The sequence below is a fragment of the Pogoniulus pusillus genome, chromosome 25, assembly GCF_015220805.1.
Source record: "Pogoniulus pusillus isolate bPogPus1 chromosome 25, bPogPus1.pri, whole genome shotgun sequence".
NCBI classification, from domain to species: domain Eukaryota; kingdom Metazoa; phylum Chordata; class Aves; order Piciformes; family Lybiidae; genus Pogoniulus; species Pogoniulus pusillus.
In genome coordinates, this window is record NC_087288.1 from 6,017,002 (window position 1) to 6,044,462 (window position 27,461).

Consider the following 27,461-nt stretch of genomic DNA (forward strand, 5'->3'; position numbering starts at 1 on the left):
TTTAAAACCATAAAGCAGGCTTATGGGTTTTATAGGAACCAGTACACATGGCTACACAACGCTGGTGGCTTCCTTTACAAAGCTTCTATGGACATCCAAAAAACATCACCCCAAAACCTCAGCTCAAAGCACCCCCTCTGCACACACACACTTCTATTTGTTCATTGCCTTATAAATATCTTCTACCTTCTTCCTCTCTCTCTGATTCTAAAAAGCAGCCAATAAAATATATATTCTTCACTCATTTGCAAAACCTATTTTTCCCAGCTGGGTTCTTAAGTTGCATTCTGCACCCTGTAAAAAATATTTAGCCTGCTTTACAAAATCTATTTCTCTCCTTGGGCCTTTTGGCTGCTGCTGCAGAGGTGATAAAGGTGTTCTCATTCAGACTTTTATTGTTGCTGGGCCCCTTGCCACCTGTGTTTATTTTCTCCCTCTTTTGCAAGGGCGTCACACTCACCCATCAGAGCTGATTCTGAGGAACAGGAGATGTGCTTTCAGATGATATTTAATCCATAACCAAGGGAGATAGGAGATAGCAATCCAATTGATAAGCCTTGGCAGGAAGCAAATTTGATCAGAAAGTAACTGTGGAAAAATCGACAAACATCAGTTTATCTTTTTTATTGTATCCACTGGAAGTCAAACCCAGATCTTCTGGTGTTTAATTTAGTGTCTCATACTCACAAGCACACCGCTTCCCCTCTGTCATTGCTCCTCATGTCAATCAAGGTGCTCAAATTGCAGCTGAGCTCACTTTGAACCTCACATGGCTTTCCTTTTTTCAGAAGTCTTCTCCTGTTTCATTGCAGCACCTCAGCTCAGAAGCAAATTTCCTCTGCATTCAAATGTCTAATGCTGTTGTGAGCAACAATTACAAAGTTAGCACTCATTTGGTAAACTGCACTTGAGATCCCTAGAGAACAACTCACAGTGCTAAAGGAGCCAGGAAAGAGGCCAGCTATGATTGCAGCAGCTATCAAAACCTTAGGAAAAAAACCCCAATGACCTGAAATCCTCAGCTAAGCTCATTTCTGCTCAAAAGCATAAATTGTTGTAAGTGTAAATTAAAATGCTGCCCTAGAAATTAAATTTCAAGTTCAATAAAATTTACATGGATTTAAATATAATCCAATTTAGCTTTATGTACTCACAACTATTTTCTCCTCTCAAGCCATAACTGCTCTCTGCTGGTCTGGGTTTTGAACCATCCCATTTGTCACTTGTCCTGTTGCATGTCCTCTGCTCTGGCCTGGTGAGCAGGGGAACCAGGCTGCAACTCAAGTAGAGGATATCTACTTATAAGGTCAGCTGCTATCTTACCACTAAGAGGATTCCAGGTGTTTGGCTTCAAAGTGAACATCAAAAAAAGATGCTTAAGAGATGTTTATTTCTTAGTATTATAAGCTGGGTCTGCAGCCCTCTCTTGCTATGTCAGAATTGAAATCACAGAATTGTTTTGGTTGAAAAAGGCCTTAAGATCATCAAGTCCAACTAACTACCTAGGCTGGTGTTAAACTACGGCACTCAGCATCACACCTCTGCCTTTTGCAAACACCTCCAGGGATGGGGATTCAACCACCTTCCTGCCTGTTCTAGTCTTTTAGAACACTTTCAGTCAAGAAATGTCTTCTAACGTCTGACCTAAACTTCTCCTGTTGTAACTTGAGACCATTTCTACTTGTCCTATTACTTGTTACTGGGAAGAAGAGACCAACTTCCACCTGGCTCCAACCTTCTCTAACAGAGTCAAAGAGAGCCAGAAGGTCTCTCCTTCAGGCTAAACAACCCCAGTTCCCTCAGCTGCTTCTCATAAAACCTCAAAATGCTTCATCACTATAAAAACCAAAGTCACAGACCCATAGAATACACCTGGTTGGAAGAGACCTTCAAGATCATCCAGTCCAACCTTTGACCCAGCATTGAAGAGTCTGTACTAAACTATATCCCTAATAAGACATCAAAGTTCTTCATCATTACAAAACCCAAAGTCACAGGCCCATAGAATACACCTGGTTGGAAGAGATCTCCAAGATCATCCAGTTCAACCCTTGACCCAGCACTGAAGGGTCAGCACTAAACTCTATCTCTAAGCACCAGGTCCACACACTGCTTGCACACCTCCAAGGGCTTGAGCACCTCCAGGGAAGGTGACTCCACTACTGCCCTGGGCAGACCACTCCAACGTCAATGTCAAATATGAGCACTTCAGAAGACCTGACAGTTGCAGAAAGGGTTAACTGCACTGCAGGGTAACTGAGAGCCTGAAAAACCCAGAGGAGGAGGTAACAAAACACCCTCAAATGCCCCAACATTTTCAGAAGAAGCCTTCTATTACAAAGCAGAAGACTGCCTGTAAACACAACACTCTACAGGAAGCTTCTTTGCCTTTAGCTTTTCCAGAGGGAAAAAACCCACCACCCTATTGGATATATCTTGCAGTTCTGGGTGTGGTTTGGTCCATAAAATTCATCTCTATCAGTGCAGGGCACAGAAGCAGAGACTAAAATGCCAATAAAATCAAAAAGCTAACATAGATAAATTAGTTGTGCTCAGTGAGCTTCAACTAGAAGTTTACTCAACAGTACGCTCTTTTTGTACCTGCTGGATCTACCTGCACAGTACCCTCAGATGAGAGGTATCACTTAGTCTGAGGATCTTCTTACTTAATATCTGTCCTCATTAATACCTTCTGCTTCAAAGGAATGGAGCAGTTCACGCAGAGTTCAAATGAATGCGGTTTGATTTTGCACAAAGTATCTTTTCTTTGAGTGTTGCCACTTTACTGCATCGCTTTGGCGTGAATTAAACATGAATTCATGATAAAATCATCAAAATGCAAAACCAAAGAGGTGGTAGAAGGATCAAAGGCACCTTCTAGTTGCCAAAGAAACCAAAACAGCAAATGAATCTGAAGTACACAGCGCTGCACAATCTCCTAGGACAAGTGTGTGTGAAGTGCATGAAGGAACTCTTCATCTGTGCGTTCCAGCAGCAGAACTGAAATGAGCAGAGAACCAATCCATTAAAGATCTTCTCAGAGGGGTGAGCAGCACTTGGCTTAGTGGGTGGTACTTCTGGAAGGCGCTGCAGCAGGTCGCTGAGAAGCCCACACTGCCATCGTGCAAGTTGAGTGAGTACAAGAAACTCAGATCCAAGTCACTGAGAGTGTTATTAATCAGGAGGGCATCATTTGCATCAGCTCTGAGAGATGAGAAGAAGCTGTATTAAAGAATGGCACAGACCTAGGCTGAGTGTAGAGTAAGCAGGGAGCAGCCCTGAAGAAAGAGACTTGGGGGAGTTGGTTGGTGAGAAGCTCCCCAGCAGCCAGCAGTGCCCTCATGCAGCCCAGAAGGCAGCTGTGTGCTGGGTTGCAGCCAGAGGAGCACAGGCAGCAGGGCAAGAGAGGGGATTCTGTCCCTTGGCTCTGCTCTGCTGAGACCGCATCTCCAGTCCTGCATCCAGTTCTGATGTCCCCAGCATGAGAAGGACACAGAGCTATTGGAGCAAGCCCAGTGGAGGCCACAAAGATGATCCAAGGGCTGGAGTGCCTCTGCTTTGAGGATAGGCTGAGGGAGCTGAAGTTGTTCAGGCTGGAGAAGCTTCAGAGGAGTCCTCAGAGCTGCCTTCCAATAGCTGAAGGGATCCTACAGGGAGGCTGTAGAGGAACATTTCATGAGGGTGTCTAGAGACAGGAGAAGGGGGAGTGGTTTGAAGCTGAGGGAGAGTAGAGTTAGACTGGATCTTAGGAAGAAGTTCTTCAGTAGGAGGGTGGTGAGACTCTGGAATAGGCTGTCCAGGGAAGTTGTGGCTGCCTTCTGCCTGCGGGTGTTCAAGGCCAGGTTGGATGATGTCTTGAGCATCTGAGTCTAGTTAAGAGAGGTCCCAGCCCATGGTGGGGAATTTGGAGGAGAGGTCTCTTCCAACCTGAGCCATTCTAGGGTTCTATGATCCTGGCACTATGCAGTGTAGCTATGTTCAAAACATTGCTGCACAAAAAAGCCTGCAGCGTAGGCCTGTTTTTTTCTCAGGAGTTCTCACTTCCCCCATGCTCCTCTCTTCTATCTTCAGCAAGCCCTCAGAGGCTGCTTGCAATGTTATTTTATGGAACCTGTTCAGTCCACTGATAATGACTTTCACTAACACCTGTGCTTCCTGGGATTCCAGAAAGGAAAGGCTCTGTATCACAGAATGACAGAATTATTTGGATTGCAAAAGACCTCTAAGATCAAGTCCAACCATCAGCCCAACACCACCACAGCCCTTACAGTATCCATCACTTCCTCCCTGAAAATCACATCCTCCAGGGAATAAGAATTGTCTTCTCAGCTATTCTGAGTCTCTGCTAAACAATGGCAACTTAAATCTAAATACAAGTGAGAAATGCAGACAAGTGATATAAGCTCAGCAGAACTCAGAATGAGGCAACTGGCAGGGCAAGACTGCTCTGGTGGGGGGACCCAAAACCTCCCAGTGATGCAAAGAGGCACTCTGTAGAATTTATTAGGCTAGCTGCTGTGGTACACACCTACAGAGAGGTCTCTGGTGGGACTGAGAGAGGGGCTCCCTCTCTGTGGGGAACCCTGGATATCAGCATGGGGTTTGGCTTCCCTCTCAGGTGCATTCCCTATGTTCCAGGAAAGCCTCTTCCTCAGCACTGTCCCCTTGGGCTGCCCCAGGAATGGGAGGTCTCTGCCCCTACAGCATCCCACCTGTTCCCATCAGGGCTGCTCAGTGGAGCAGAACTTGGAGAGGTAGAAAATAGCTGCAAGGAAGGAAGTTTTCTAGAGTACAGGAGGTTTCACTTCAACCTAAGGAGAAACTTCTTACCTGTGAGAGTGCTGGAGCCCTGGAGTAGGCTGCCCAGTGAGGCTGTAGAGTCCCCTCTAAAGACTTTCAAAACCCACCTGGACACAACAGTGTACAAGCTTATCATAGAGTCATAGAATCAGTCAGGGTTGGAAGGGACCACAAGGATCATCTAGTTCCAACCCCCCTGCCATGGCTGGCCAGAGCCTCATCCAGCCTGGCCTTTAACACCTCCAGGGATGAGGCCTCAATCACCTCTCTGGGCAACCTATTCCAGGATCTCACCACTCTCATGATGAAGAACTTCCTCCTCATGTCCAGTCTGAACCTACCCATCTCCAGCCCTGCTCCACTCCCCCTTGTCCTGTCTCTCCCTGATGGCCTAAAAAGTCCCTCCCCAGCTCTTTTGTAGGCCCCCTCCAGATACTCATGGGTGAATCTGCATTAGCAGGGACATTGGACTAGATCTGCAGAACTCCCTTCCAAGCTAGGAGGGCAATTACTATAAGGGCAATGAGGATGCATGTAGGAAAGGCTTTGCCCTGTTCCCCCTTAATAGCTGCTGTGGGTCCAAACATGATACTATAAGTGGTTGAATCACGACTGTTTATCTTGAAGCACACAGCCAGGATGAACCTAATGCTCTTTAAATGTTAAAGAGCTAATGTTCTTCAGGTGTTTCAAGGAAGAGAAGAACCTAAGGCAAAGACTTGTGGAGCTCACCTTAATGTGGGCTGTGCAGTAGTCTTGAAGGGCTAAGCAATGATGGCCCTGGCACATTCATCATTCTGCTCTTCTTGCAGCACTTGTCTGGATGTTTTTTTCAGGAGGCAGGGATGAAAACGAAGCAGAACTAATTGCAGGTGTATTTAATAAAAGCATCATCACCAAAATGAGTACACAACTGCTGTGCTAACACTACTGAACAAGTCCATATTGTTTCACTAATGGGATTCGCCCATTACCAAATAATTAATTCCAGCCTAATTTTGCACTGCCATGTGGAAATGTGAAGCCCACTCATAAATTAATTACTGCTCAAGTCAATAAAAGAGACAAGTGTCTGGGACTTACCACTGCTGCTTCTGAAATCCATCCAGGTACTATCACTTACTTTGAGCCATACATGACTGGCTTTGGTTCCTCTGGCCTTTGATTACTACATTGTACTACATACAATCAGGTGTAACACAAAGCTGGCAGGCACGGGAAAACACTCAGCAGCCAAAGCTGCTCAGAACCTTTTACACCTCTTCAATTACACTGATGTCCCTTTTCATAGCTTCGAAACCCTTTGACTTGCATTCTCACTCTTTCCCCCACCCTGTAACAGGCTGTTGGTGTAGATATCCTGCCCCCCTGATCAGGGTGTTGAATTTGAAGATAGTGTTGCAGCTCCTTACTTCCAATATTCCAGCTCGGCTGCACAGGCTACCAGCACATATGTTGTGGTCACTGTTTATAGAGCCAGAAAGGCAGCTAGCCCAGCAGACGAATCCCTAACATTCAGCTCTTCTGAATGTTATAACAAAATACATTGTTATAACTATAACAAAAGTCAAAACCAAGTGGGGCAATGAATCAGCTACAGCTACAAGTCATTAGATGTATCCACATTCCTGGAAATATCTTGGCAAGCAGCCTCCAGCTGCAGCCACTCTGACTCTAATGGAAGTTGGTGTAAATTCAGGTTGTCTCTGGGTTCACCTGTGTAGTTAGGGCTCTAATTATAAACTAAGTGTGGTTTTAGAGTTCCTTCTCCATCTTTTTTAATCTACATGCTTCACAGCTGCTCAAACAGGCAGAGCTTCATCCACTGAATAACAACTCTTGGGTCCCATCTGTGATCGTGGAGGGTTAAGGCTGGGCCAGCCACTACATGAGTGACAGATGCTCTCTTTGAGCCCAACTCCCTTCCCAAAGGGTAAAGAAAAGGAATTAGGGAGAGAACCTGATGGGCTGGGAAAGAAAACTGAAACTACTATAATGAAAACCAGAACAGAATTAAATATATGCAAATATACAGAATCATAGAATCAGCCAGGTTGGAGGAGACCTCCAAGCTCATCCAGTCCAACCTAGCACCCAGCCCTGTCCAACCAACCAGACCATGGCACTAATTGCCCCATCCAGTCTTTTCTCGAACACCTTCTAGGATGGCCATTCCACCACCTCCCTGGGAGGTGCAAGATCAAGTATCACCCCCAAGCCCCCAGATGGCAATTGGTCATCATCATTATGACAGTATCACAGTATCATCAGGGTTGGAAGAGACCTCACAGATCATCAAGTCCAACTCTTTACCACAGAGCTCAAGGCTAGACCATGGCACCAAGTGCCACGTCCAATCTTGCCTTGAACAGCCCCAGGGACGGCGACTCCACCACCTCCCCGGGCAGCCCATTCCAGTGTCTAATGACTCTCTCAGTGAAGAGAGACAGATTAGCAGGGTTTGGAAGAGACTTCTGCATATCATCCAGTCCAACACCCTTACTGGACCAGGATCACTCAGACCAGGTTGCACAGAAGCACTTCCAGGTGAGTTTTGGAGGTCTTCAGAGAAGGAGACTCCACAAGCTCTCTGGGCAGCCTGCTGCAGGGCTCCAGCACCCTCAAATTGAAGAAGTTTTTCCTTAAGCTTGAGTGCAACCTCCTGTGGTGCAGTTTGTGCCTGCTGTCCCTTGTCCTCTCACTGGGCATCACTGAAAAGAGCCCAGCCCCAAGTTCTTGACCTGCACCCTTTAGAGATTCACATGCACTGAAAACACACACCACAGACGCTGTGGCAGAAATCCCAGACTGCACTCAGCAGCAGACAGCACTAAATTCAGCAACTGGATTCTGGAACTCATGGATCAGGATTGAAGGCAAAACAAATTACTCCACGAGGAAGAGAGCTTGAGCCTGGTGATCACTCAGCTCTATATTAATATGATATGGAAGCCCTAGCTGGTAGGTTAGGGTCACCTGTCCTGTCTGCTCTTCCCTGCAGCCCTTCAGGCTGAACAAACTCCATCTCCTCAGCCTATATTCATAGCAGAGATGCTCCACCCCTTGAGACCATTTTTGTGGCCTTCCACTGGTCTCTCTCCAACAGCTCTGTGTCCTTCTTATGCTGGGACTATCAGAACTGGATGCAGGCTTGGAAGTGTGGTCTCAGCAGAGCAGAGTCAAGGGGCAAAATCCCCACACTCCTCTGGCTGCAGCCCAGCACACAGCTGCCTTTTGGGCTGCATGGGGACACTGCTGGCTCCTGGGGAGCTTCTCAGGAACCAGCTGTCCCAAGTCTCTTTCTTCAGGGCTGCTCTCAAGCTAAATGTAGAAAAACTACCAAGCTTTCCAGTTGTCTGTCTGCTTCTGGTAGCTTGACACCTTTTCCATTTCTAACGTCATATCAATCCTAAATCAAAATCTGACAGGCAGACTAATAGGTGGCAAAAAAGCATCTACAAGGTGAGATACCTCCAAAGGAGTGGAGCTGCCCATGGAAAAGAGCCGCTAAATTGGCAAAAGAAGTGAAAATGGAAATAACTCCAACGTGGCCCAGAGTGCAGCCAGCCAGCCAGGGCACATTCAGCCTCTCTCACTGCCCTGGTCTGTACTGACACCACATCACAGGAGGAGCAAACCACAAATAATTTCCCGGGTTTTCTTTTAAACAAGAACTCATTTTCTCATTTCATATTGGCCATAGAGGCTTTGAAACACTGGCTCTGAAAGATCCCCTAAACAGGAGAGGGAAATGAAAAGACTACTGCAGCTTGCTTGGTGAGAGAAGTTGCAACCATCCTGAATTTTACAAGCATTCTTTCAAAGACAAATGTGCCCTGAAACAGTCTTGGTCCTAGTAACAGGTGACAGGATGGGTAGAAATGCCCTTAAGTTGCAACAGGGAAAGTTTAGGCTGGAGACTAGGAGAAACTCCTACACTGAATGGGTTCTCAAGGCCTGGAACAAGCTGCTCAGGGAGGTAGTTGTATCCCCACACCTGGAGGTGTTTCAAAGAGGCAGAGATTCACAGCTTCACAAATTGCATTAGGTTGGAAGAGATTCTCAAAGGTCACCTTGTGTCCCCCCCTCCCCTGCAGTCAGCAGGGACACCTGCAACTAGATCAGGTTGCCCAGGGCCACATCAAGCCTGATCTTGAATGTCTCCAGGGACAGGACCTAGAGCACATCCCTGGGCAACCTGTTTCAGTATTTCCAGTATTTTACCACCCTCACTGAGAATAGTGCTGTGGGACATGGTTTAGCTCCAGCCTTGGTAGAGCTAGAAAATGGTTGAACCTGATGTCTTTAAGGTCTTTTCCAAGTAAAATACTTGGATGATTCTATGTTTTCCAAGCCAGACAGTCCCTGAAAAGCAAAGATCAGCAGACCCACCTGAATGCTGCAGACTTGAGGGAATTCAGTACTTGATCTGGAGTCTCTGTGGCAGAGCAAAAGTGAACTGAGATTGCTGTCTTCATTAATCACAAAGCCATCCTTCCTCAAAAAATTGTTCTTAATCCCATTAATTTGCCTTTTCTTTGCCTGTGTTGTCCCCTCTGTAATATTAATTGCAGCAAATAAATAGTGGAAGATAAGGCTATTGATTTATACTTCAATTAATTAACCATTTAACCTGCAAAGAAGTTGTTCTACAAGGCAAATAACAATTGCCCAACAAAACTGAGCAGAGTTACTCTATAACACAAGTTTTCTTGCCTCATCCTCTATACTCCTTAAACTGATGTATTTTTTCCTCCCAGTCCATAAGATTTACAGCAGGGGTTTAGAATGGCTAATGAACATAACACATGGAGCTAGATTCTGTTCTGAGGGAGGGGGGTGAAACATCTTGCACACAGGTCAGGGGCATGTGAAAGGGATTCAAGACTCCTTATCACTATATCCATAACTCAGTTCAGTCCCTGCAGAGTCTCATTCAAAGCCTGTGGAAATCAACGGACGCCTTTCAACTGACCTCAATTTTTATATCAGGCTAAGGTCTATGGGAATGAAAAATGGCAAACTAATTCACAACTAAAATCTGCTCTCAGAGTCCCTGATTGCTTAAGGAAAGTAAATAGCCCATGCTTGAGCAATGCAATTATTCATCGTGCACAGGGTGCTGAAATCCAGCACTGCTGACATCTTGGCACAGAAGGGAATCAGCCCAAACTCTCCAATGGGATGCTCACCATCTTCAGCTGCAGGGAGGTTATGAACAGCCCTTCCTCCGGTCTGAGAACTACTTGGTACACACCAGTAAACACCTAGGCTGCTAGCAAAGGAAGAGTAGCCAGCAGGTCAAGAGAGGTGATTCTGCCCCTTTGCTCTGCCCTACAGAGACCACACCTGCAGTGCTGCATCCAGCTATGGGGCCCTCAGCACAAGACAGACATGGATCTGAAGGAGTGGGTCCAAAGAGGTCACCAAGATGATCAGAAGGCTGGAACACCTGTGCTACAAAGTCAGACATCATCCAACCTGGCCTTGAACACCCCCAAGCAGAAGGCAGCCACAACCTCCCCGGGCAGCCTGTTCCAGAGTCTCACCATCCTCCTACTGAAGTACTTCTTCCTAAGATCCAGTCCAACCCTGCTCTCCCTCAGATCCAAACCATTCCTCCTTGTCCTGTCTTCAGACACCCTCATGGAAAGTCCCTCTGCAGCCTTCTTGTAGGATCCCTTCAGGTGTTGAAATGGAGTCTAAGGTCTCCCTGGAGCCCTCTCTTCTGCAGGCTGGACAACCCCAATTCTTTCAGCCTGTCTTCATAAGAGAGAGGCTTCAGCCCTTCTGATCATCTTTGTAGTTCTCCTCTGGGCCTTCTCCAGCAGGTCCACGTCTCTCTTGTGTTGAGGGTCCCATAGCTGGACACAGCACTGCAGGTGATGTCTCCCAGAGCAGAAGGGCAGAATTGCCTCTCTCCATCTGCTGGACACATTGCTTTTCATGCAGCCCAGGCTGCCCATCGGCCTTCTGGGCTGCAAGTGCCTATGGCTGGCTCCTGTCCAGCTTCTCATCCACCAGCATCTCCAAGTTCTTTTCAGCAGTCCTGCTCTCATTTTCATCATCCACTAGCATGAACTGATATTGAGGATTGCACCAACCTATGTACAGGACCTTACACTTTACCATAATGAACCTCATGAGCCTCTCCTCAGACCAGTTCTCTAGCCTGTCAAGGTCGCTGTGGATGACATCCTGTCCTTCAGTCTCATTAACCACACCACTCAGCTTGGTGTCATCTGTGAACATCTTTTGGAGGAACATACTCTGTTATGCAAACTGTTTTGTCATCCCTTTTGGTTGATCAACATCTAGCACCTCAGACTACCAAGAATAATAGTAAGAAGCTGAAGATGCTTTGCCCAGAGCATTTCAACTTCTGAGTTTCATTTGCTTGAGTAGAAACAGGCATCTTCAGCTCTTTAACTGAAAGAGAAATACTCATGCTCCCCATGAGTCTCCACCCTACCCACAGTGATTCTTCCCTCCTACCCATCCTTGCCGGATGCTGCTAAACTGGAGACACAGCAAGGACTGGACAGTGAGTGTCAAACTGGGGTTGTTTTTTTCCCTTTAGAGTCACCTGTTACTTTTATTTATTTTGAATAAATAAAGGTTGCAGGAAGCAGCCTGAGACAGTGAGGTCATCACCCTTTCTGATCAGCCTGCTGAAGGGAGCCAGCTCACAGAGGCTTCTGCTTCATTCCAGCATGCTGAGTGTCAGACACTGCAGCAGCCTTCCAAAAGGACAAGGCCCTTTCATCCCCAAAAGGTGGGAGACAGCCGCACTCTGCACACACACGTGCCTCTAGCCAGCACCTCAGCAGCTCCTCAGATGCCTCAAACATTGTGCTTTCTCCTGCCACTGACTGCACAACCTTGATAAAGAAAGAGCAGGTACCTAGTGTTCAAGCCTACAAGTCTGTCACCTTGGCTGACCTTCACATCAGTGATACTCTTTTTTCTAGCCTTGAAGATGAGGGGGGAAAAAATCAAAGACCTGCTTGTGACTTTAGAGACACTTCTGGGCAAACAGCAGCAACTGTGGCCCCAGCATCTGTGTGTGTCCCACCCCCAGAAGCATATCCAAGACAAGAAATAAAAGTGGAGCCCTGAATCATTGCTGCCCTGAGAGAGGAATTTTTTTCTCCTTACAGCCTGGCATCTCTGGAGTTGAGCAGAAGAGAGGGCAAAGCACTCTCTCATTATCACTTCCTCCAGCCAAGCCACTGGAAGGAGCAAGCTATTTGCTTCCCCCTTTGCCACGGCTTAGTGGAGAGTCACAGGGGAGGAGGAGAAGAGCATAGGTAAACAACTCATTCTCCTTCCTCCCTTATGTAAGGGAAAGGCTTGGTCCAGATCATCACCAAACAATAATGGAGAAGGAAAAGAAATCACCCCAAACATTGGCTTTTCAGTTAAACACATTTCAGGTGGAACTGCTGCTTGCTGTGTCAAAAGGAAGCATCAGGCTGCTCTTGAGCCACTGTGGTTTCCCAAGGCACAGGCAGGACTGGAGCCTTCCTCAGACCAACACTTGCAGCTGCCTTTAACCCAATGAGGCATCAGTTGTTTTCAAATGTACAAATGAGTTTAATAAGGGTCCCAGCAAGACTCTGAAATCATGCTTGACTTGTCACACCTCCAGCCCCCCAGGATACGTTTTGCTATTGATCTGTTTATTGCTCCTGGTGAGCGAACACTGTCAATCCACCTATGCCAGAAAGCAGCCTGCAGCAGATGCTGTTATTCCTATTTACGTGACAAATGAGACATGCATTTCGTTCTGCATGTTCCTGAAGCACAAAACAGGCACTGGGTTTAAGGCACTGACACCTAGGAAAGCCAGCAAGGCCCTTCCGTTTTGTTTCTTGCTGCAAGTAGTCATCAGCTTTACTGAGCTCCAGGTGGGAATGCCTGGATGAAACAAGATGTGGCTATTAAACTTTTGGGGGGTTGAACTTCTCTGGAATAAATACTACAGGAAAGAGGAGGAGGGAGGAGAGTGGGAAAAGAGGAGGAGTGGGTGAGGATAAAAATAGGAGGAGAGGAAGAGGAAAAGAGAGGAGGAGAGGGAGAGGAAAAAAGAGGAGGAGTGGGTGAGGATAAAAATAGGAGGAGAGGAAGAGGAAAAGAGAGGAGGAGAGGGAGAGGAAAAAAGAGGAGGAGAGGGAGAGGAAAAAAGAGGAGGAGAGGGAGAGGAAAAAAAGGAGGAGAAGGAGAGGAAAAAAAGGAGGACAGGAAGGGGAAAAAAGAGGAGGAGAGGAAAAAAGAGAAGAGTGAAGAAAAAAAGAGAGGGAGAGGAAAAAGAGAAGGAGAGGGAAGAAAAAAGAGGGGGAGAGGGAGAGGAAAAAGAAGGAGAGGGAAGAAAAAAGAGGGGGAGAGGAAAAACAGGAGAAGAGAGAAAAAAAAGAGGAGAAGAGGGAAGAAAAAAGAGGAGAGGGAGAGGAAAAAGAGAAGGAGAGGGAAGAAAAAAGAGGGGGAGAGGGAGAGGAAAAACAGGAGGAGAGAGAAAGAAAAAAGAGAAGAGGGAGAGAAAAAAGAAAAAAAGAGGAGAGGGATAGCTTAAAAAAGAGCAAATGAAAGTTAAGGGCCAAATTCAAGACTGTCTGAAGTCCATGATGTTCTTATGGTGAACTTCAATAACCATTTTTTATACTAGCTTGGCAAATAAAAAGATTCAGTTCAGTCTTGGAGCTCACAGAGATATTCCAAACCCACCTGGATGTGTTTCTGTGTGATTTACTCTGGGTGATCCTGCTCTCTCAGGGGTGTTGGACTTGATCTCCAGAGATCCCTTCCAACCCTTAGCAGTCTGTGTGTTGCTCCCCAGTTCCTTCCATCCCATCTGGGAGGACTGCAGCCTACACCTCTCTCCCCTGGTAGCAAGGGCTTTTATTTTATTACTGTTTCTCCAGTGGCCCAGCAGATCCTGCATGCTGAGTACCGGTTTGGGATTTTCTTAAAGGCACTTGTCTGCTCTCCTGAAGCAGATGATGGCTAAGATGTAAGAGGAGACAAATCCTGCTTACATCTGAGGAAGGTTCTGTCTCACAATTTCGGTCAGAGCATATTCACATTCAACTCATTCTTTGTTTGCTGCTTTAAATCATTCTGAAACACATGGGGGGTATCTAGAGCAACAGATCTCAACAGCTTTTGCACTTTCCAAAGGGGATCAAGATGAAAGAAAACATGATGTTTCTCCTGCTCAGCACATCCTCCCTTCCTCACTAAGCAACAGTCAGCCCAATGGGAAAAAAATAAGTCCTTTCCCAAGCTGACACTGGCAAAATCCTTTTCTCTCTTGCATCAGCTCCATGTTTTTGGCTGATCTCTCTATCAGCCACAGAAATCAAGGCTGGTTTCACTGCTGTAGTGCACCTGGGCAGCCATGGGCTTCACTGAGAAAAGGACTAAGCCCTTTTGAGGCTAAGGAGCAAGGGAGGTGCTCTGAGTCTTGTTGGCCAAGCACAAGGTATCTTCTGGATATGAAGATTTTAAGGAAACATCATATGAGATCTAGAGGCATGGACAACTTCCCAAGCATGTGGATTTGTTAGGAAAGCAAATCCATTGCTGTCCAAAAGAGCAAAACTCAATGGCAGGAGCACCTCTGCTATGAGGACAGGCTGAGGGAGCTGGGGTTGTTCAGCCTGGGGAAGAGAAGACTCCAGGGGGACCTTAGAGCTGCCTTCCAATAGCTGAAGGGATCCTACAGGAGGGCTGCAGAGAGACGTTTCCTGTGGGTGTCTAGAGACAGGACAAGAGGGAATGGTTTGAAGCTGAGGGAGAGCAGGGTTAGACTGGATCTTGGGACGAAGTTCTTCAGTACAAGAGTGGTGAGACTCTGGAACAGGCTGCCCAGGGAGGTTGTGGCTGCCTTCTGCTTGGAGGTGTTCAAGACCAGGTTAGATGAAGCCTTGAGCAGCTGAGACTAGTTGAGAGGTGTCCATGCCCATGGCAGGAGGGCTGGAGTAGATGATCTCTGAGCTGCTCTAAGGTTCTGTGGAAGGATGACATGTTTTAACCTCCTAAACATCATGTCCTACACTGAATGGAATAATGAAAGCAAAAAGCCAGTTACTTCCCCTCAGTGTGAGAGATGCTGACCCTGGTCTACTAGAAGTGATGAAAACCCTTGGTACCTGTTAGTGGTGAATCTGAAAACATCACAGATGCTACAAAGTCTTTGGTTTGCTGTGGTCCTTCATAACACAGGAGGTGATAGCCTGAGGTTTCAAAAATTACATGGAGCTGAGTCACTTCCTCCTTATATAAAGATACATCCAACAAATGTGAGAGGTGACCTCAAGTTCTTACCCAAATGGCTAAGAGCACAATATCATAAACACTGAAATCTAGAGAAAGCAAAAATCATTTATCTTTTATTTCCCACCGTAGCCTGAGCTGTGAGTCACTTAGGGAACATTTCCCAGTGCTGATGAATAAGCAGATCACCACAGGTTTCCATATGGTAATGCCAAAACTTTACCTGAAGGATCTGCTTGCCAAAGGGTTGAATGATTCTTTCCTTCCCCTCTTTCTTTAGCTGCTTTTCCCTTCACTTAACAAAGACTGAACACAAAGCTAGCAAACTTTAAACATGTAGGTTTACTTTTTGCTGAGGCAGTCCCTTCTCTTTAATGTGCCTTCCAGTATCTGATTCAGGACTGACAAAAACCATCAGTTTTTCCCTCACTGAGGACTCATTCAAGCAAGATGACATGAAAGCCCTTGTGTCAACCAGGGCTACATGACACACAGCAAGAGACTGTGTTCCTGCCCAGCATCAGGCTTAGCATGCCAGAGGGAAGGAGCTAAAGCTGGGGTGTGGAGTGGGAGGACTTCTCCACGTGAGGAATGGAAGTTGTGACCTGATCTTTGTGCCATGCTGCTCTCAAGAGCCACCTTCATGTGTTAGGAACAGATAATCTATTGCTGGCTATCAGCTGGGATGAGAAGGCTTAAATATGCTCAGTCTCAGGATCTGGAAGCTATTCTGCTTGCAGCTCTGGAAAATTTACTTCCTGTCATCTCCTTGGCTCCTAAACCATGACAGAGCAGCACGTCCCTCACCTTTTCTGCTGAAGCTCTGTGACACACTCAGTTTCCTCATCTCCTAAGCGTCTCTCCTGTTACTCTCACCTAACCTGGAGCTGGGCTGGAAAGTGCGGAGAGGACTCAGCTGCTGAGATCAGAACAAAAATCAATCTAAACCCAACCTGCACTTGCCAGTGCCTCTTCCACTAAAACTTGATTTGCTTCAAGTATTGGCAAGGCTCTCACACAATACAAGCTGCCTCAGCAGCTAACCCTAGAGCTGGCGAAGAATCACTGTTCAATATTACTCAGGTTCAATATGCCCCAACTTCATCTTCTCTCAGAGAAAATCACACCTAACACAGCGCTATTAAAACCTTTTGATCCCTCTCCTTGAGCAGTCCCATCCCAGTTTTCAAAACACAAGGTAAAAAAGTCTTCTGTTCCAAGAAGATAGAGGAGGAGGGTTACATTGTGACAATCCCAAAAGGCTTTCTGCAGGAAAACAAGAAGAAAAAAAGCAAACAACATCTACAGCCCTAAAAGCTGCCACTAAGAGGCAGAGGTGTGGTGCTGAGGGACACAGTTTAGCACCAGACTTGGTAGAGTTAGAGAATGGTTGGACTCCCTCTCAAAGGTCTTTTGCAACCAAAACTATCTTATGGTTCTCTATGACCTTGCGTCTGCTGGTCCTGGATCTGGAACAGGATCCATGACCTAATCCATTGCATTCAGGTAGGATCCAAGCAAGCTAACAACTGCAGATATTGTTTTACAAAACAAAAAAGCAAAAACTGAATTGCAGGGTCAAAAGAAGTCTATCCATGGTCTTCTCCTTCCAAAGACTTCCACTTTTCCTAACTCAGAGAATCATAGAATGATTTAGGTTGGGAGAGACTTCAAGGGTCATCCAGTATCAATCCCCTGCAATAGAGAGGGACACCTACCACTAGAACAGGCCACTCGAAGTCTCATCCAGCCTGGCCTTGAACCCCTCCAGGGAGGGAGCATCCACAACCTCCCCAGGTAACCTGTTCCAGTGTCTCACCACTCTCACTAGAAAGAACCTTTCCTAACATCTAGTTTGCATCTCCCCTCTGCCAGTTTAAACCCATTACCCCCTGTCCTGTCATTACAAGACCTTTCAGACCCTCCCCAGCCTTCCTGTATGTCCCCTTCAGATACTGGAAGGCTACTATAAGGTATCCTCGAAGCCTTCTCTTCTCCAGGCTGAAGGGCCCCAGCTCTTGTAGCCCGTCCTCATAGCAGAGCTGCTGCAGCCCTCTGAGCATCCTGTGGCCTCCTCTAGAGTGGCTCTAACAGTTCCATGTCCTTCTTGTGTTGGGGGCTCCAGAACTGCACACAGTATCACAGTATTATTAGGATTGGAAGAGACCTCACAGATCATCAAGTCCAACCCTTTACCACAGAGCTCAAGGCTAGACCATGGTACCAAGTGCCAGTACTGCAGGTGGGGTCTTATGAGAGCAGACTAAAGGGTTTGTGGTTAGAGAAAGTGGCAGTTTTACCTGTATGCTAACAAGGCCTCACCTGATGTTGTGAAAAGGAAACAGGAACCCTGAGCCAGCATTGTGCCCTTGTGGGCAAAAGGTCAACTGTATGATGGAGCACACTAAGAGTGTAACCAAAAGGTCAATGGAGGCTCTCTTTCCTTTCTACTTTGACCTGCTAGAGCCACATCTGGAGTACTGTGTCTAGTTCTGGGCTCCTCAGTTCAAGAGGTAGAGGGAACTACTGCAGAGAGTCCAATGAAAGGCCACAAAGATGCTGAAAGGACTGGACAACCTCTGAGAAACCTGGGGCAGTGTAACCCGAAGAACAACAGTTCCAGAAGGGATCTCAGCAATATCTAAAGGGTAGAGGTCAAGAGGATGTACCTGGGCTCTTTTTGGTGGTTCCTAGTGATAGGACAAGGGGCTACGAGCACAAACTAGAACACAGGAGGTTTCACACAAACATAGGAATAATCTTCTTTCACATGAGGGTGCTGGAGCCCTTACAGCAGGCTTCCCAGAGAGGCTGTGGAGTCTCCTCTGCAGACTTTCAAGACCCACCTGGACGTGTTCCTGCACGACCTGCCCTGTGTAATTCTGCTCTGGCAGAGGGGATGTGACTCAATCTCTGGAGGTCCCTTGCAACATCTAACATTCTGTGATTCGGTATCCAAGCAGCCACCAGGCCTGCCACCTGCTCATTTCCATTAACAACAACTAGAACCCAAAATTCAAATGTCCTCTTCCAGGCATGGGGACCCTCCACTGGTCCTCCACTGCCAGCCTTTGCCTGGTAGCTTCCACACTTTTGCTCAAACACATTTCTACTCGACTTGTTCCTCTTGATTTACTCTTGCTCTGAACCTCTCTGCAGGGTGTGATCCTGCGAGGTGTTTTATGAGCATATAAGGATGAAAGAGAAGTTGGTCTTCCCTGCTTTACAGCCAGGGCCAGGACAGCAAGAAATCTTCCCCTCTGCAGCACAGGGTCTGTGAAAGGCACAGGAAGATTTACAGCAGGCTCCCTGCTCCCCGGTGTTTTCTGTCCCTGCTGCTGTGAAAGCATGGCTGGGTGAGCAGCCAGCTCTGAAGTAGCAGATGGGCTCTGCAGCAGACTGAGACTTCTCTCGTCTGCTTGGTCGATTGCCTCTGGAGGAACTAGAGGATCCTGGTGCTGCTGATGTCTCCCAAGAGATGAATATTGGTGAGGAAACAGCATAGGTCTTCAATAAATTTATCACTCAGTTCATCTGCTTCTAGACTTCATCTGACTATGGGAATAGCCTGAATTCCTGCCACCTCATCCCTGGGAGCAGCTCCTCCCTCCTTCACCCTAGCACCAGTGCTATCTCCATGGCATTCTGACCATTTAGACAATCACAGAAAACACAGCTACAGGTTTTGTTCAAATGCCACCAAATCATGTGGCATTTACATAACAACAGGCACCACAGAGAAACTAGAAGTACTGGATGTGAATCCGTGGAAGTTTAAAGAGACATCAAATTGTCCCTAAGCACTTATGATAGTGCATCACCTCAACCATGGCTGATTTTAGCTTTGGGCAAGACTGATAGGTAAATGCAAACTGCAATGAGGGTCACATCTGGCAAAAGAGAATAAGGCAAGGAGCAGGAGACAGCGGTTTGTGGCTGCCATCCTGCTGGGCACTAACAAGCAGCACAGTTTGAAGAGGATGGCTCAGCCAGCTGGGCTCCGCATATCTCAAATCACCATCTCGATCCTTGGCAAGCTACTGTTAGCAACGAAATGGACAAACGCTCTGTGTCACCACCTGAACGGTGGCAGCACTTACTGGGAAGCTGAGAAAAGAAATTAATTTCCAATGAGCTGGAATTCCTGCTGCTTAACCAGTTCTAACGGTAAGCAGAGGGCTGTATCAATTGCTTTCGACCCAGCGACTGTCACTTCTCCTGGAAATTTGCATCTTTTAAATGCATCTTTTCAATCACCACTTCAGACTTCAGAGCTGTCACTACCTTCACATGCCACTGCAATCACAAGTCACTGTTCATCAGACTGATTGCCAGCAGGGCACTTCTGCCAAAACTGTCAAGGCAGGTGGCTACAAGCTTTAATAAAATGGTTTGAAGGGGCTGTGTGTGCATGTGATGGGGGCAGACAAAGGGGGAAAAGGACCAAGTTGCTTTTTTCAGTGCTTAGGCAGTAGAGGATCGTGCAATGAGGACAAACCAGAATGAACTTACAGAATCATAGAAGGATTTGGGCTGCAAGGGAACTCCGAAGCTCATCCAGTTCAATTCCACTGCAGCCAGCAGGGACATCCTCCACTAGATCGGGTTGCTCAGAGCCTTGTCAAGCCTGACCTTGAATATCTCCAGGGATGGGGCCTCAACTATTTCCCTAAGCAACCTGTTCCAGTGTTCCACGACTGTCATAGTGCAGAACTTGCTCCTACCATCCAATCTAAATGTGCTCTTCTCCAGTCTCGAACTGCTGCCCCTCTCCTATCACTGCAGGGTTTTGCAAACAGTCTCTCTCCAGCCTTCTTGTAGGACCTTTCAGATACTGGCAGGTTGCTCTTAGGTCTCTCCAGAGCCTTCTCTTTTCCAGGATGAACAACCCCAGCTCCCTCAGCCTGTCCTCGTAGCAGAGGTGCTGAAACCCTCTGATCATTTTCATGGCCCTCCTCGGGACCCACCTCATCAGGTCCATGTCCTTCTTGTGTTGAGGGCAACAACAGCAACCAACAAAAAATGACAACGACAACAACAAAATCCCACACAATAAGAACAAAACAAACACGAACCAAACCAAAACACAACCCCTTTTCTCTGACATAAACATCAGGTTTGGAGATGTGCAGCTCTAACACACTTCATAGAATCACAGGATCACAGACCTAACCAGGTTGGAAAAGACCTTCAAGGTCATCAAGTTCAACTTATTACCCAACACCTTCTAATTAACTAAACCATGGCACCAAGTGCCACACTCAGTCTCTTGGGAGGGTGACTCCATCACCTCAGCCCATTCCAATGCCAATCACTCTTCCTGTGAAGATTATTTTCCTAACATCCAGCCTAAATCTCCCCTGGTGCAACACCTCCAGGGATGAGGATTCAACCACCTCTATGCTGCTTTAAGGCTCATTGGAGTATTCCAATGAGAGAAATTAGACCATTTCTGTTAAAAGAATAATAACAATAAAGTCCATATCATTAATTGGTTTGCTACAAGGGGCAAATAGCCAAAGTATAAACAATTTGTCCCTCTTTGCTTCTCTAATCTCTTCCACTAACCTTGGCTGATCAGATAACACATAAGCCTTGCTGGTTGTTTTCTGTCTGGGAGGAAGAGAGAAGGTGGTGTTGGCCTCTTTTGGGCTTCCTTGTTTTTTGTCCAGGAGAGAATGTCTCAGTTGTGAAACTGTGTAAATATGTTGTGTATAGCTGCTTGTACATTTACCTTGGCTGTAAACAGAGCTTTATCTTAGTTCCAAGCCATCTGAGATGGTCTGGTAGACTTCAATTTGGAGGGTGGGTGGGGAGTACCCAACCCATTACAATTTCCATGGGCAGCCTGTTCCAGACTTTGAGAACTCTTTCAGTGAAGAAGTTTCTTCTCATGTCCAACCTGAAGTTCCCCTGCTGCAACTAGAGGCCATTTCTTTTCATCCTATCACTTGTCAACAAGGAGAAGAGACTAACCCCCATCTGGCTCCAAGCTCCTTTCAGGGAGTTGTAGAATAGGGATGGCTGCATCCTAAGCTCTTTGTGACAGGCTGCAATTCCCACTAAGTGTCTCTTTGCTTAATATCTTCCTACACCAAGTCTATATTTTACTCAGGAGCCCAGAATCAGCAAGGGATCATCTTTAAATCTGCTCAGTAGCCGATGAAATGCTCTCCTACTGCTCTCCTCTTGCTGCTTGGAAGTGTGGTAGGTTCCAGCAGGGAAGTCCTGTGGCTGATGGAAGAGGAGCAGAAGAAATCTGGTTGCTGGCAGCATGTCCAAGCTGCTGACAGAAGTAGGCTGCTGCAGGCAGTTTTAAGTGGTGCCCTGGGACTCACCAGGTGTTCAAATCTCAGAGCACTCAGAAGATAAAATACCTGCATCAGCTGTCTAAAGCTCTATCAGCAGAAAGTTTGCACAGTGGGAACACACAGAAGACCTCTGAATTACTCTGTAATCAGAACAAGAACTCAAATCTCTTTTCCTGCTCATAAGAACTGAATTAACTCTGTCTTCACCAAGATTATATCTTTTTTTTTTTTTTGAGAAGAACCATTTCTGGTGTCCTCAGAACAAGAAGGACACAGAGTTCTTGGAGCAAGTCCAGAGGAAGGCTTCAAAGAAGATCCAAGGTGTGGAGCACCTCTTCTATGAGGACAGGCTGAGGGATCTGGAGATGTTCAGCCAGGAGAAAAGAAGATTCCAGGGGGATCTTAAAGCTGCCTTCCAATACCTGAAGGGATCCTACAGGAAAGCTGCAGAGGGACTTCAGTGAGATGAAACACTGGAACAGGCTGCCCAGGGGGGTGGTGGAGTTTCTCTCTCTGGAGATATGCAAGACCTGTCTGGATGCATTCCTGTGTGATCTGGTCTAGGTGATCCAGCTCTGGCAGGGGTTTGGACTGGATGAGCTTTCAAGGCCCCTTTCAAACCCTGATATTCTGTGACTTTTCATCAGGGTGTCTAGAGACAGGACAAAGGGGAATGGTTTGAAGCTGAGGGAGAGCAGAGTTAGACTGGATCTTAGGAAGGAATTCTTCAGAACACAGGTGGCGAGACTCTGAAACAGGCTTCCCAGGGAGGCTACAGATGCCTCTTGCAGGGGGCTGTTCAAGGCCAAGTTGACACCCTGAGTTCTAGTTGAAAGGTGTTCCTGCCCATGGTGGGGAGGTTGGAGTAGATGATCTTTGAGGTCTCTTCCAACCTAGGCCATTCTGTGATCCTGTCATTCTATGATTGGAGTGGCTAAACTGACCAGGAGGAGAAAGGCCAAGATCAGAGAGGAAGAGAGGTGTCAACACAAACAGCCACACAATAAATTCTAGCCAGCTGCAGGATTGCCTCAGCTTGTAAGAATTTATTTACTTCTGAATGGAATTGACTTTAACCTGTGTGCCCTGCTGAACCACCTCCCTCAGCACAACATCTCTGCCTCTTTCAGACACCTCCAGGGGCTGGGATTCAGCCACCTCCCTGAGGAGCCTGCACCAGTGTTTTAGAACCCTTTCAGCAGAGAAGTTTCTTCTAATATCGAACCTAAATCTCCCCTGGTGCAACTTGAGGCCATTTCCTCTCATCAAAACCAAACTTTCTGGATTGTTGGCTTATAAAATATCTATGTGCTGCTTCTGTTGCTGATGGCACTACAACCTTACATGCAAAAGCCATTACATGAAGCCCCTAAAAATAGCAGCTTAAAAAAAAAATCCTTCTAATTACTTGTTCTGATCTGCTCCTTGCTTACTTTCAATCTTCTCCTCTGAAGCCACAGAAGACCATTCTGCTTTGTGAAAGCCACGCTTGCTTCTAATGGTTTCAGCAGCTGGCACGCTGCTAAAACCTGCAAAGCCAAAAGATTAATGATAAAATGATGCATTTTAAACAAGTGGTTTTTTTTTTCTTTTTTGGCTGAGTAGAAATAGGGACAGAGCAGTTCCTCTACATAGAGCACAACTGCAAGCCCCTGAGACTGTGCTGCAGCATCTGTCTTCAAAACCCGGATTCCCTGAATCCATCTGATTCTGACCCTCTCCTCTGCTTTGGTGAGACCTCGCCTGCAATACTGCATCCAGCTCTGGGGCCCTCAACACAAGATAGATATGGACCTTCTGGAAGGAGTCCAGAGGAGGCCACAAAGATGATCAGAGGGCTGGAGAACCTCTCCTATGAAAACAGGCTTAGAGAATTGGGGCTGTTCAGCCTGGAGAGCAGAAAGCTCCAGGGAGACCTTAAAGATGCATTTGAATATCTGAAGGGGACCTACAGGAAGACTGGGGAGGGACTGTTCAAGGGCCTGTGGCAACAGGATGAGGGACAATGGTTTGAAAGTGGAGCAGGGGAGATTTAGGTTGGACTTCAGGAGAAAGTTCTGCACGATGAGAGTGGTGAAATACTGGAGCAGGCTGCCCAGGGACATGGTTGAGGTTCCATCCATGGAGACTTTCGAGATCAGCTTTGCCGTGTCCCTGGGCAGCCTGCTCCAGTTGGAGGTGTCCCTGCTGAGTGCAGAGGGATTGAAGAAGATAAGAAGAGTACTTCTGAGGACCTTCCAACCCAATTTTATCTGTGAAGCTCTGACTCTGGAAAACAATTGTAGCCTTGTCCAGAATAATACCAAATTCTGACTTTTAATACTTTGAACACCCTACAAGGCACTCCTCTTTCCTCTGAAATCAATACAGTGGTTTCTCTTCCTTATTTCATTCTGGTCTTCAGGGCTGTATCTATATAACCTTAATGTTCTGAATAAGTGTGTACTTAAATTGTGTGGCTAAGGAAGAGTTATGCTGCCTCAGGTGCCTTCCAGCAGGCCTACTAGCACGTTGATGTGTGTGTGAGAGAGAGAGGAGAAGAGACAATACAGAGAAAGTATAGAGGTCCTTCAGTAAAACCTGGGCATCATGGAGAGCTGGGCAAAGGGGAACCTCATGAGGTCCAACATGAATAAATGTAGAGCCCTGTACATGCAGAGGAACAAGCCCTTGCAGCAGCACAGGTTAGGGCTTGATCCGCTGGAAACGTGGAGAAGGACCTTGGTGTCCTGATTGATAATAAATTATTGATGGGACAGAAACGTGCCCTGGTGGCCTAGAAGGCCAATAATACCCTGGGGTGCATTAAGAAGAGTTTGGAGGCAGATTTAGGAAGGTTCTCCTTTGCCTTTACTCTGCCCTGCTTAGACCACACCTGCAATACAGTGTCCAGTTTTGGGCTCCCCAGTTCAAGACAGACAGGGACCTGCTGGAATGAATCATAACAGAGGCCATAAGGATAACTGAGGGACTGGAACTTCTCTGCTATGAAGAGGGTCCTCACTCTGTCATCACAAGACCTTGTAAATAGTCCCTCCCCAGCCTTTCTGTGGGCATCCTTCATATACTTCTTGGGATACTTTGAAAGTCCAGTTTCAACGTTTTTTAACTACAGAATATTCCACTTTTTTTCTTCCTCATGCTAAAGTTGTTGATACAAACCAAGTTATTCTTATTTTCCAATGCCATCTGACAGCACTGTGCCCACAAAAGTTCATGTTGCCTTCATTTTTCTACTGCCTCTCACTTATTTTTATTCATATGGCCTGAAATTGTTCCAGGGGAAGGCTAGGAAAAAGTTTTTTTGCTGTGAGAGTGGTCAGGCATTGGAACAGGCTGGGAGTGGTGGATTCCCCACCCCTGGAGGTGTGCAAGAAATGTGTGGACACTGTACTTTGGGACATTGTTTAATGGCCATGGTGGTGTTGGGTTGACTGTCGGACTTTATGACTTAGAGATCTTGTCCAACCAAAACAGTTCTATGATGCTATGACTCTATAATTCTCCGATTCTGTGTTTCTATGATCAGTCCAGCATGGCCCAGACAACTTCCAGTTTGCTCTGTGAATGCCAGATTTTGTGCTGAACACAGGACCCAGGTGCCACTGAGCTCTGAAGTCTCTCTTACCTGTGTAACAGATTCTGTTATCTGGAGTGTGTGCTGTGAAGCCTCCTCTGGTAATCAGGTGGATGGATGAAGCTCTCCCACACTGCTCCCTTCTGTGTGGAGGAAATGGAAGCCATCAGGAGATGTTTTCCTCAGCTCAGTCAGCCCATTGCAATCCTTCTGCAGCATGGAGACACCTGCTAAGAGAAACGTGTCACCACTGAAATTCAAGGGAGCTTTGGCCTTTACATCAGTGGATGTGCTGCTGGCTTCATCGAGGTTAGCCCCAAAAGTTAATTGGGCTCCCTAATCATGGAGCTGATTCATTCATGTGGCCAATGCCACTAAGATCCCGAATCACCCCAGAGTGTCCCTCACAAACACCCTCACTGCTCCACACAGGGATGCCAGCCCGAGCTGCACAGGTAGCCACCACCCTTTTCACAGAATCACAGGATGTTAGGGGCTGGATAGGACCTCAAAAGATCATCCAGTCCAACCTCTCTGCCAGAGCAGGATCACCTGTACCAGATCACACAGGAACACATCCAAGCAGGCTTTAAGTATCACCAGACAGGGAGACTCCAGAACCCCCTGGGCAGCCTGTTCCAGTGTCCTGTCACCCTCACAATAAGAAAACTCCTCCTCATGTTTCCATGGAACTTTCTGGGTCTCACCTTCCTTGCATTGCCCCTTGTCCTGCCATCGGGCATTACTGAGAAGAGCCTGACCCTTCCTCTTATGATATGTGTGTAGAAATGAGGCCAAAATGTAGCCCTAAGCTATCTTTGCTGACCGTGTTACTGCCTCCCCAATGCCACCTTACCCTGATGCCCTAATTTTTGAGCATGCCTTCAGACAGTCTCTACCCACTGACACACAACCTCCTTAACCTTCCTCCAGCTCAGCTCTCAAGACCATCATCTCCCACCTCTGTGGAGATAATTCACTCCAACCTCCCAGTGGCCTTTGAGCAATCAGGTAGACATTTGGTACCTCTACTGCTTAGCAAACCATTACTGCACTTCCTTCTCAATCTTACAGTTTTAAAGACCACTACCTCAAATCCAAACTGTAAATAAAAATGTTGAGGGTACATCCCCAAAAAAGGCTGACTGGAACATAAGAGGTAAATTTATTTCATTTCATTGGTTTGTTATTTTTCTATATACTCTTTTCCTCTCTCATTTATCTCATTTCATTGGGTTGTTGTTTTTCTATATGAATCCTCTTCTATCTCATTTATCTCATTGCATTGGATTGTTCTTTTCCTATCTAATTTATCTCATTTCATTGGGTTGTTCTTTTCCTGTCTAATTTATCTCATTTCATTGGGTTGTTCTTTTCCTATATCATCTTTTCCATAAGATTTATCTCACTTCCTTGGTTTGTTATTGCTTTGTTCTGGTGAGTTAGCTGGATGATTGCCTAGTTGTGTATGTATATATGTATTTATATATGTTTATTACCTTTTTTTGATGTAACCTACTTTGTAAATAATCATTTCATCTTACTTCCAAATTCTGAGCAGTGTGGTATTTTTACCTTTCAGGGATAAATACCAAATTCTAAGTGGTGTAAAAGCACCACACTCAGTCTCCGTGGGACACCTCTCAGGGGAGAGTTCAACTCATTTATTTATTTGGTGAGTGGAAGGCTTGCTTAAAGGCACTGAAATGGGAGAAGTAGGAACATGAGACTTCTGGAACTATGCTTGGAAAGCACCAGACACATTCCAGTCCATATTGCAAATATATTTCAGTTTTAAACTGAGCCTATCAGAATTATTAAGGGTGGAAAAGGTCTCTAAGCTCTTCTCCCAGGCACCCAGCAACAGAACAAGGGGACACAGTCTCAAGTTGTACCAGGGGAGGTCTAGGCTGGATGTTAGGAGGAAGTTCTTCACAGAGAGAGTTATTTGCCAATAGAATGGGCTGCCCAGGGAGGTGGTGGAGTCACCATCCCTGGAGGTGTCCAAGCAAAGCCTGGATGAGGCACTTAGTGCCATGGTCTCATTGATTGGCTAGGGCTGGGTGCTGGGTTGGACTGGATGAGCTTGGAGGTCTTTTCCAACCTGGTTGATCCTGTGATTCTATGTTATGATTCTGTCAACCCAACACCACCATGGCCATTAAACCATGCTCCCAAGTCCCACATCTATGCATTTTTAGCACCTCGAGGGATAGTGACTCCAGCACCTCCCTGGGCAGCCTGTTCCAATCCCTAACCACTCTTTCAGGAATTTATTTTTTTACCTAATATGCAGCCTAAACTTCCCCTGGTTCACATTGAGGCCATTCCCCCATCATCCTATCACTAGTTACTTCAGAGAAGACGCTGAACCCCACCTTGCTGCAACCTCCTTTTCAAGCAGTTGTAAAGAGCTGGCTGAGAGCTTTGTTTCATGCAAGTATAAAATACAATCTAATAAAACTAAAAGGAGGTGTAGCCACCACAAACTGATGTCC

General features: G+C 46.4%; 1 long non-coding RNA gene across 1 annotated transcript; it reads right to left on the reverse strand.

Annotated features, from left to right (window-relative positions):
• On the reverse strand, positions 1-25,182 carry LOC135186472 (uncharacterized). The gene is made up of 3 exons (XR_010306961.1): positions 25,015-25,182; positions 688-858; positions 1-588 (listed from the first exon to the last, which is right to left on the reverse strand). It is a non-coding gene; the product is annotated as an uncharacterized LOC135186472 (long non-coding RNA).
• Positions 25,183-27,461: the final 2,279 nt, after the last annotated feature.